The 10326-nt window shown below is 39.4% G+C and overlaps 1 protein-coding gene across 2 annotated transcripts in view; it reads left to right on the top strand.

Annotated features, from left to right (window-relative positions):
- Positions 1–820: 820 nt before the first annotated feature.
- Positions 821–10326, top strand: part of kank3 (KN motif and ankyrin repeat domains 3) — a 35409-nt gene continuing 25903 nt past the window's right edge. For both annotated transcript variants that reach the window (XM_084953096.1, XM_084953094.1), the window contains exon 1: positions 821–924. The gene's annotated coding sequence lies outside the window, so the exon portion shown is untranslated. The remainder of the gene's footprint in view (positions 925–10326) is intronic.

Raw genomic sequence — 10326 nt, 5'->3', positions numbered from 1 at the left:
GCTCACTGAGCCTGGTTCTGCCGGAGGTTTCTTCCTGTTAAAAGGGAGTTTTTCCTTCCCACTGTCGCCAAAGTGCTTCCTCATAGGGGGTCATATGATTGTTGGGTTTTTCTCTGTATCTATGAAGCGCCTTGAGGCGACTTTTGTTGTGATTTGGCGCTATATAAATAAAATTGAATTGAATTGAATAGATGATTTTCATAGGTTAAAAAACAAAACAAAACCCTGTAAGACAAGAAATATGTATAAACACCAATGATGCTTTTCCAAATCCTCATCACTCTGTGCATCCGACAAACACACAAGTAGACTGGTAGAAAGCAACGCATCAGTCATGATATAAGCAGTCGTGAATTTGAATTATGTTTGTGTATGCTCTGCCGTGTTGAAAGAAAACCTGTTTGTTGGACTTATTTACTGATCGACAATGATCTTTACTAAAAACCATGCAAATGTTAAACCTACTGTATTATTACTGTATCACTACTGCGAAATAAAATAATAAAATGCATGTTTTAGAAAATAAATTTTACGATACAAAAGCATGAATGAATCAATAAATAAATTAAAAGTTCAATGCTCTAAATGTATTTATAATATCAGACAAAACATTAGATAACTGAAGCTGACAGGTCTGTCATCAGTGTATACACAAGAGCTGTGATAGAACGGGATTTAAGAAAACGAGATTAGAGATGGAAATGTATACAAGAGATAAAACAAACCCCTTCAGTGCAACGTGGTCGTTTTATTTTGAAATTCTAAATCGGAAACACATTTTAAACTTTTTCGGTAACTTGACCCAAAGGCTGAAGTCAGGGGGTAGGAGTTTTTTTTCCCTCCCTCCTTCTCCTCCCAAACTTTTCTTACCTCTCCTGAAGTTATGACAAGCCTCAGTGTGACTGGACGGAGGGCAGCCACAAGGTAAGACAGCAGTGCCCGAGGGGGTCCATGGCTGTATTGATTAGCTGATTATTACTCATCGAGCCTCTGGCCAAAGTAGTTGTGTTTTATTAAACAGAGGCTGCTGCAAACTGTTCCAGTGGATTATTGATAATGTCTGATTTTGTGTTTGCCTCTGGAACCTTATATATAATATATACATTTTTAAATTATTTTAAATGCTCCCTTTTTTAAATTTAGAGTCTACTCAGACTCTATTTAGGTTTTACTGAACTGTCTGAGTGGATGTGGTTTGTACTGGCTCCCTCGCCACTAATTTGGCAAATTGAAAATAGTTTTTGTTTCCCAAACAGGGCTTTTTCTCCCACCATTGCATTTGCTATGAGAACCATTCACTTTAAAGCTGTGTTTTATTGCCTGCGGCTGTCTCACATTAGAAATGACAGGATTTAGGTCAGTGTTTTTCCAACAGCTGATATCTTTTGTGGTTTTCTTGTTGTGTTGTTGTTGTTGTTATTGCTGTTGCTTTGACTTGTCAAACCTCAGACGAGCCACTTCAGTGCGCATCTCCTTTTACACCTCTTCCTGCAGGACACACTGCAGCTTCTTCACATGTGAAGCAAACTAAATGTAGCTTCAGTAAAGAAGGGAACATCTTTCTGTGCCAGACATTGTTGTGGGAGGGGTGAGGCTGCTTTATAGGACGGAAATCCCCCTCTATCCCAAGTCAGCACCCCCAATATCTGACCCCCTGGCTGCTTTCCTGTCGTATAATAAAGTGCTGTGATTCCAGTGTCTGGTTTGCTCTGTAGCTTTGCTGGCTTCATCAGCCTCTCACTATGAATCACTTGGAATGATGGACGGCCTGCAGCCACAGCTCCGGATGTTTAGCTTGAAAACAGCACTGCTTTAAAAAAAATAAAATAAGTGGCAGCGCTGTTGGGGGCGTGTTACATTAAATACCAGTGAGGTGATGAAATATTACCCTCAGAGGCTTTTTTTCCCTTTTTTATTCACACATCCATGAATTTGAAGGTTTATAAGACAATAAAAACTTTTGCTGCATTTCTTTTCGATACAAAGACACAAGTTTTTACAACTCGACTTTGATCCTTCATCCCAACAGAAGAAGTGCACTTTATGTTATGAAGTTATTCAGCGGCTAAAGAATTGTGTTGCTGTCTCACCTGTATTAATGAAACAGGAAGTGCGTATTTAAGCTTTTGGTTAAAGTGATTAACGCCACTACTATTAAAAAACAAGGTCAGCATACCCACAGCTTCATTTACCCTAACACTGGCAGTCAGTGTGGCAATGCTGCATATTATGTTGTAGGTCCTGTATGTAACGTTGGATTTTTGATACTTTTGAGATGTTTTGAGTTTATATGATTGCTATCTTGACAAAGTCTCTGTTGTAAAAGATATCTTAGCTCAGTGGTTCTGCTATATTAATAAAGTGCTGACTGTGGTATTAATGCTCTGTCTTTATAATCTGATCAGTTGTTTTTCAACTGAATCTATAATTAGATGTGCATAAGTACTATAAAGCAAGATTGGAAGTTTTCGAGCTATGTGAGCTTGAAGTCCGAGTTTTGTGTTTCATCAAAGTGTCCGTCCTTACCTGGCTGAATCACCATGCAACTTATGCCGAACACATAACGTAGTTCTACTCTGCTAAGTCTCTTTTGCACTGCTGGATGTGCAGCTACTAGAAGACAGAACACACACCGAGAATAGCTGTTCGGTCAGTAAAATTAATTTCACTTTGATTTGCCGACAAACTAAAGTGATCTCCACGTCTCCTTTATTAGGCTGTGGGACGGTAACCTTGATGTTTAAATGGATCCAGTTTAAAGTTTCAGAGCTCTAATGTGTGGCCATTGTCTTGTGACCTTTGTTTGTATATTAAATAAGAAACCTCTGCAGATCCATCTGTGGCTCAAACCCAAGAGACATGTTTTGATTTTCTGGCCTGTTGTTTTGCAGTGAAGAGTGTTTTGTGCTGCCATCACTCACCATCTCACATGCGCACACACACACACACACACACACACACCCCCCCCCCCTCATGAATGTCATGGACGTTCTTTCGGTCAGGATGTTGTCGTTATGTTGCGCGTCATGGGATAAAACAATTTGTTGCCTGTCTGGGAACGATGAGCTCAGCAGAACAGGAATCATGAGATGAGTAGGTGAAGCAGTGCAGCGGCTGGTGCTCGGTGGCTCGTCGTTACCTCGCTATTGTCAGCAATTCTGGATAATGTAACCTTTTTGGATTTCTTGTCCACCCGTCAGCTCTTCCTTAATTAACTGATGTGGGAGTAGGAAGAAAAAAAAAGTGTGAGCTCATTTATTGGTTTGGGAGTGAAATATAGCAGCCGTATGGATTAACAGACTAAATATCAGGGCTCCAGAAAACTGAAATCAAAGAGGCAGTTGCAGTAAATACATCCTTAAGTCTCTGGATGAAGGGTAAGAGTGAGAAATTGATGGGGGCGATGAGGAGAAGCTCCTCAGAATTTGTGTTAAGCTCCTAATAACTTTGTGGCGCTCTCTCAGGGGAAGCTGCCTTTCTGCAACAGGACCCTGGGGTTTGACTTACTGCTGCCACCTCAAAAATAGCTTGGCAGTAAGTCTACTTGGAGGAGTCAAGAGGTCACTGTAACACTCTTGATACTCAGTGACAGTATTATATATATATATAATATATATATATATTTTAATAAACACTGCCTTCCTAATTAATGCATTCCTGCCTGATTTACACCTCGGAGCTGATGGAGAACAGTTTATTAAATTAGAACTAAATTGCATTTGAGTGTGTGCTCATGAGTCCTGCTGCTTGATAAAGTACATGTGGTCGTATTTTTAGCTTTATTACAAGTGGCTTTAATTTTAGCAGGCCAGTGCACTGCGGTGACATGATGCAGGCAGGAAAAAGAAAGCTGGACGCAGCCGTGTCAGGAGAAGTAAAAAATAAAACTGACATATTCTGACCGGGCCACGTACTGAGATACAAATGCCGCAGCGAGACCGGGCTATAAATCAATACTTCATTCGCTGTTGTTTTCCTTCGCATTTTGTGCCACATTCAGGTCAGATTTTGGTAATGGTAATTATGAGATCTAGACTTCTAAAGTAATAATTATGACTGGGAAACGCAGACTTTTCTGACGTCTTTGTTTATATGTACCCAACTTGGTGCTGAGATAGTTTCATCAGTGAGGTATTTTTAAGCTCCAGAAACTGTAATCGCACAACTCAACGAAATACGTTTTCTTCTATCCCTCTGAATAGACTGACCCCATCGCCCATATGTGAAGAATTAAATTTTTGTATTGGTCTGCCCAGATCACGGAGCTCTAAACAAACTAGGTTAGTAAACAAGAGACCGCTGTGTGCCTCGCTGAACTTGGTATTGAATTTCTGATTTTTATGTAGGCCTATTTAAGTAGTTTCCTCTTGCATCCATTTTTTTAAGTAGCATTGATTCAGTTAAAGTGAAATTCAGTCATCATCAGAGTCTCTCTGCAGGTTTTTGGGAGTATTGCTGCTTAACGTTTTTGATAGAAAAGATCCAGAACAATGCCCATAAAGAGCAAAAACAACAAAAAAAGATTGGCTGCTTGTGAGGGACTGGGAGTGCTCCAGCAGTAGAGCTACTAGGAGTGGGGGAAAAAATCGATACTGTGTAGTATCGTGATATTTTGTTTGCTAATAACGTATCGATACAGGGACAGCAGAAATCGATATTTTGTTACAAAAAAAAGTTTTTGTGGACTGGAACTGACTTCAGAGCATGTTGATCAGCTCCTTTTTCTGAGCAAGAATCCTGACATTCCTTCACTGTCCAAATGTGTTTAACTTGTTTTTTGGCAGCAATAAACATTAGAGTTTACTTATTTTAATTTAAGACATGTTTTATTTTAATTAAGTTTAAAACTTTTTTATTTAATGTAAAATTATATTTTGTTTTAATTTACTTTCAAGTTCTTCAGTTGCTGAATGGGCTGCATAGTTTTCATAAATTGCATAGTTCAGAATAGCTATAATTGTACCAGATGGTTGCATTCAGTTAAGTTGGACTAGACTGTAATACAAACCGTTCAAGTTTGTCAACAATAAAACTGACTGAAATGAGAGAAAGACTGAGAGTGAGACTTTGATATTAGATAAAATGAATATTGATAAAGTTTACCTTTATGTACAGAATCTGAATATCGCAAAATATTTAAAAAAATTGCAATAATATCGTATCGTGCGTTAAGTATTGTGATAATATCGTATCGTGGGATGTATGGTGATTCCCACCTCTAAGAGCTACAGTGTGTCCGGAAAGTATTCAAAGCGCTTCACTTGTTCCATTTTTAGTCCTGTTACAGCCTTATTCCAAAATGGATTAAATTTATTTTCCCATTAAAATTCTACACACAACACCCCTTGCTGTCTCAAGTCTTCCTGAGTATGATGCTACAAGCTAGGCACGCCTGCTTTTGGGCAGTTTCTTCCTTTCTTCTGTGCAGAATCTCTGAAGCACCATCAGGTTGGATGGAGAGCGTTGGTGCACAGCCATTCCCAGATCTCTCCATAGATGTTCATTATGGTTTAAGTCTGGGCTCCTCACAGAGTGGTCCCAGAGGCACTTCTTTGTTATCTTGGTTGTGTGGTGCTTAGGGACAGAATAGAATAGAATAATCCTTTAATTGTCACACAAGGGAAGATTTGATAGAATTGCTAATACTGGCTGCCAGCTCGGAGCTGCGCCGGAAGTAGGATGTTGTCCTGTTGTAAGTTTAAACCCTAGATTGAGGTCCAAGGCACTCTGGAGCAGGTTATCATCAAAAATATCTGTTAATTGCTCCATTTTCCCAGTTCCTGCTGCTAAAAATCCATCCCCATAGCATGATGCTGCCACCACCGTGCCTTCAACATGTTTTATAGGCCAGGTGATGAGCAGTGTCTGTTTACCTCTAGGTGTGATGCTTGGCGTTCAGGCCAAAGAGTTCAATCTTTGTTTCATCAGACCATAGAACTGCTAATGTAGTACTAAGGGGCCCAAAGTGTGCCAAAAAAATATATTCCTTACACCGTTACACCAGCACCACCTGCCTGAGGCACTGAACAATACAAGGAGGGATTGAGCCTCAATTTCAATTTGTTTACACCAAATTCTGATCCTGACTGTCACAGCAATTCTCAGCAGACCAGACAACATTTTTCCAATGTCCTGTTGTCCAATTTTGGAGAATTGAAGTCTCTGTTTCCTGATTGTAGCTGGCAGGAGTGGCACCCAGTGTTGTCTTCTGCTGCTGTAGCTCATCTGGTTGTAACAAGTAGTTATTTGAGTTACTGTTGCCTCTTACCTCTGGCATCAACAAAACTTTTTCACCTGATCTCTTTTTCAGACTGTTCTCAATAAACCATAGAGATGTTATGTGTGCCTAGATGCATTGATTTGCTGTCATGTGATTGACTGGTTAGATATTTGCATTAACAAGCAGTTTAACATCTAATGAAGTGTTCAGTGAGTGCATATCAAAGATGTACTTGGAAATATTTGGTAGTCTTACCCTTACTCCCATTTTCTCCTTGGTAGGTGGTACGTTATTAGAGGAAAATGGAAGTGAGTGAAGAGTTTCTGTTTTTATTTATTTCCATCAAGTGCAGTCGTAAGAAACATTTCAAAGGTTTCTGAAAGTTTAAAAGCTGAAGCATTTTTTCCTCTGGAGCAATTAGCTTTAAGTGCGAGACCTGCATGGAATTTCCATAACAATTAGCATGCATCCAGGCTTTTAAAATGGAAATGAACACTTTATGCTAAAGGAAACGGTAGGTCTTCTAAAGAACATTGGATTTCTGCATTCAGATCTAGATTTTAAAAGGTAAAAACGCATATCGTAGCAGTAATGGTGTTATTGAGGAAGTCTGAAGTGTCTTTCTGTGACGCTCAGATATTTACAGGAATCAAGAGCAGCTCTGTTTCTCATAATTGTATTTGCCTCAATAGTCTCGGGATCATGAGTCATTTACTTAAAACAATTTCGGGAGCTCATGTCCAGTTTTTGAGCTAATTGTACTGAGATTGAGTTTGCATTATATTGTTATCTCGAGATGTCAGACAGTTTTAAAATCATGGCTTTGCAGAAATTTAACTTGATCAGCTTAACTTAATCATGTTGAAACTTGTCGACAGTCCATGTCTGCATATTTTCATTATCTTCATTCCTAGTTAAATGAAATCAAATATTTGTGATCTTTCCTTTTGATACTGTATAATGCTGCCCAGCTATTAGGTACGCACAGGCTCATGAATGATATGATGTAACCACTAAAACTCAATTATCTTGAAAAAATTATGAAGTTCTGATCACAAGGGAAGGCGGTTTGATAATTCAGGACATCTTGTAATAATGATTTGTACGTGATGAAGACAAGATAATTGAGCTAGGTATGGCTCAGAAGAAAATCTCAAGATAACAGATTGTATCTGTAGTGAGGGTAAATGCCCGGAGTATCAGACAATGTAATGTATGTCCTCTCTTATTCAGAAAAATGGATATAAAGATAAAATGAATGTTGTTTTTTGACCTTCCAGCTTATATGTGGCTCTGATAGGCCTCTGATCCTCAGGCCTGTCGGTTTCCATAAAAGAAATCTTAAAAAAAGGTCAAGTATGAGGTAAATCTATGTACTATAAAAAACCTCAGCTAATATGTGTATATATAGATATAGTCCTTATAGTCCATCCACTTGTTCACAATTAAGGTAATGTTTGCCTGCAAAGATCTGATTCTGCCATCTGAACAAATGTGAAAGTCGTGTCATAGAAATGCCAGTGAGGTCTACCACTGTGGTCCAATCAGACGCTCCTCCCTCTGCTATCTCTGCAGTCTGAGAAACACTCAATGAAAAACAGGCTAAAAATACCAACATCAGCTCAAGTACTAGCAGGGCAGCACTGGGAAAGTCATCAGACTCTGTCCACTAACACCAGGGTGGGAAAACTCCAAATTTACTGAAGACTGGCTGCAAATTTGTAAAGTCTTTACTCAGCCACGCACTGGCCATCATTCAGGGTTTTTTTTCACTTAACTGGTTGGTAGAGTGAGAATGGATTTAATGCTTGTGGACTGAACATCTAAAATATCAGATCTCTCAAAGAACCAAACCACAACTGCTTTTGGAAATTTAGACACAACTTTCAATTTTTGGACCGAACAATAAACGCCCCGTTCGACAGGAAAAAATATGTTGGTACTTTCTCTGACGCCATCTCCCCAATTCTGCCTGACAAGCGTCTCTAAGTGTGAAGTGGGAGCGAGGTCACCTCTGTTCAGTGGTCCATAGTGGAACAAATGTTGTGTTTAGTATTAAGGTGACTGTGAAAATGTACTCCTGCCCTGTGAAGCCACTAAATCATATAAAAAGATTTAACAAGGCTCCAAAACTCAATGTTCCCTTCCTCATGCTGTTACAAGAGATATAACTGGACTTTATGGTCTATTTAATCCCTTAATACATTTCAGTCCTGAGACAAACTCACTCTTGCTGCCAAGTATTGTATGTCCCATCGTTAAAATAAAAAAGACTTATAAAATGACGTCTAATAATACCAGTGCCACTTTGTTCTTTAAAATAATTTACAGGTTATAACTGATGGATGTATTCAACCATTTACAGATTAGTCTTCTTTATTTTGATCTTTTTAAGCATATTGTTCGCTTCCTGGAATCTGATCTGGCCATATCCAGCAGCAAGATTTATCCCAAAACCCTAAAAATTACACTAGTGTGGGCACCCTAAGCTATCATCCACCTCTACAGTCTGACCATCCATAACTTCACCTTCCTGACAAACCCAACATCCCTGCACTAAGGTGGATAAAACCATCTTTTACTCCTCTGATCTGGCTTTTGTCCCAGGTATTGTAGCATTTTTCTCCCCCAGAAAATCTCTTTGTGGAGTTTACATGTTCTCCCTGTGCTTGCATGGGTTCTCTGCAGGTACTCTGGCTTCCTCCCAAGGTTAAACACAGTGTCATGCTTGGGGTTAGGTTAATTACTGATTCTAAACTGGCCACAGGTATGATTGAGAGCATGAGTGGTTGGTTTGTTAACTGTGTGATAGACTGATGACCTGTCTAGGGCATGTACCCCACTGGATGAGCTCCAGTGCCCCCTCCCCCTGTGAACCTGAAGTTGATAAGCAGAAGAATATTGTTAGATGGAGAAAATCTGTTTTCTGGTGAAGTGTGGAAATCTGAAACCCTTTCTTGCTAGTGCATTGTGGAAACTACTCTTTAGCATATTTTTTTTTACAATGAAGAGGCAAACGGCAAATATGGAGTAAACAAGGAGGGCAATATAAGCAAACCATATCTTGCTGGACTCAGCAGGATTGTGGTAATATGGCACTCACTGAGTCATCCCCAGACTGCGCTTTGTAGAAATTCTTTCATATAGATGACAAAACAAAATGTTGTTTTCTTGAACAAAACTGTGACAAGAAAAGAAGACACATGGTGGAAACATTCTGCCAACTTTAAACTTGCTGGAAACACTTAAAGACTTAATCCTAAGTTTTAAGTTGCTTGGTGACAAATGGGTCTCCAGATGTGAATGCAGCTCACATCTGGATGGGAAAAACTGGCCAAAGATGCAGATCAACAATCCCAGCTGTGCACAGAAACAGCCAAGCAATCAAGAACAAGAGCATTTTCCAATATTTTCAACATATCGTATTTTAGGTTCACTGTCTGCAAATATCTCACAAAGCTATGTTTGAAAATGTAGCTTAATTGGACAGTTTCTGAAGCATACGCTGGAAATAAACACACAATCCTCACATTCAGTCACACATGTTTATTGAGATTTCTCACGTGATGTCACTCACACATTGCTTAGGAGTTGTCCATCATATTGGATGTGATACAACCAGTTGTTGCACGGGAAATGCGTATTCTCCGAGCAGTTGGAAGGGGTTCCTGGAGGCTGCTGGCCCCTGCTGGAAGAAGGTACCGCGCCTAAAACCTCACCTGATTTAAATAGTTATGTCTAGATTTTCATGGTTGCCGGAAGTTTTTCATGTGTGTCTGCAAATGCTCGCTAGCTATTAGCTGAGCAGTGGCAAAACTTGAAAAAGTGATATGGAGAAGGTTCGCCTTCAAAGTAAAGTTCTTCCTTTTGGCTGTAGCACTAAGACATAACTTTTACTTTGGAGGCAAATCTCCATTTTAGGTTTGTGTTGCACTTTTCACAGTTTCACTATAGCTCAGGGAACAGCTGGTTACTGTTTGTAGACAAGTCTGTCACTTTCATTCAACCTATAATCGCAGCAATAAGCTAACGATCAAAGCAATCACAAGGAGGATTGAGCCAAAGGAATGGAATGCACATTTTTCTCTAGTGACAGGTGATTGCCA

The sequence above is a fragment of the Perissodus microlepis genome, chromosome 15 (assembly GCF_051167445.1).
Source record: "Perissodus microlepis isolate ML-2025 ecotype Zambia chromosome 15, ASM5116744v1, whole genome shotgun sequence".
Taxonomy (NCBI): domain Eukaryota; kingdom Metazoa; phylum Chordata; class Actinopteri; order Cichliformes; family Cichlidae; genus Perissodus; species Perissodus microlepis.
Note: the sequence above shows the minus strand (reverse complement) of the source record. Positions and strands in the feature narration are given on the sequence as shown.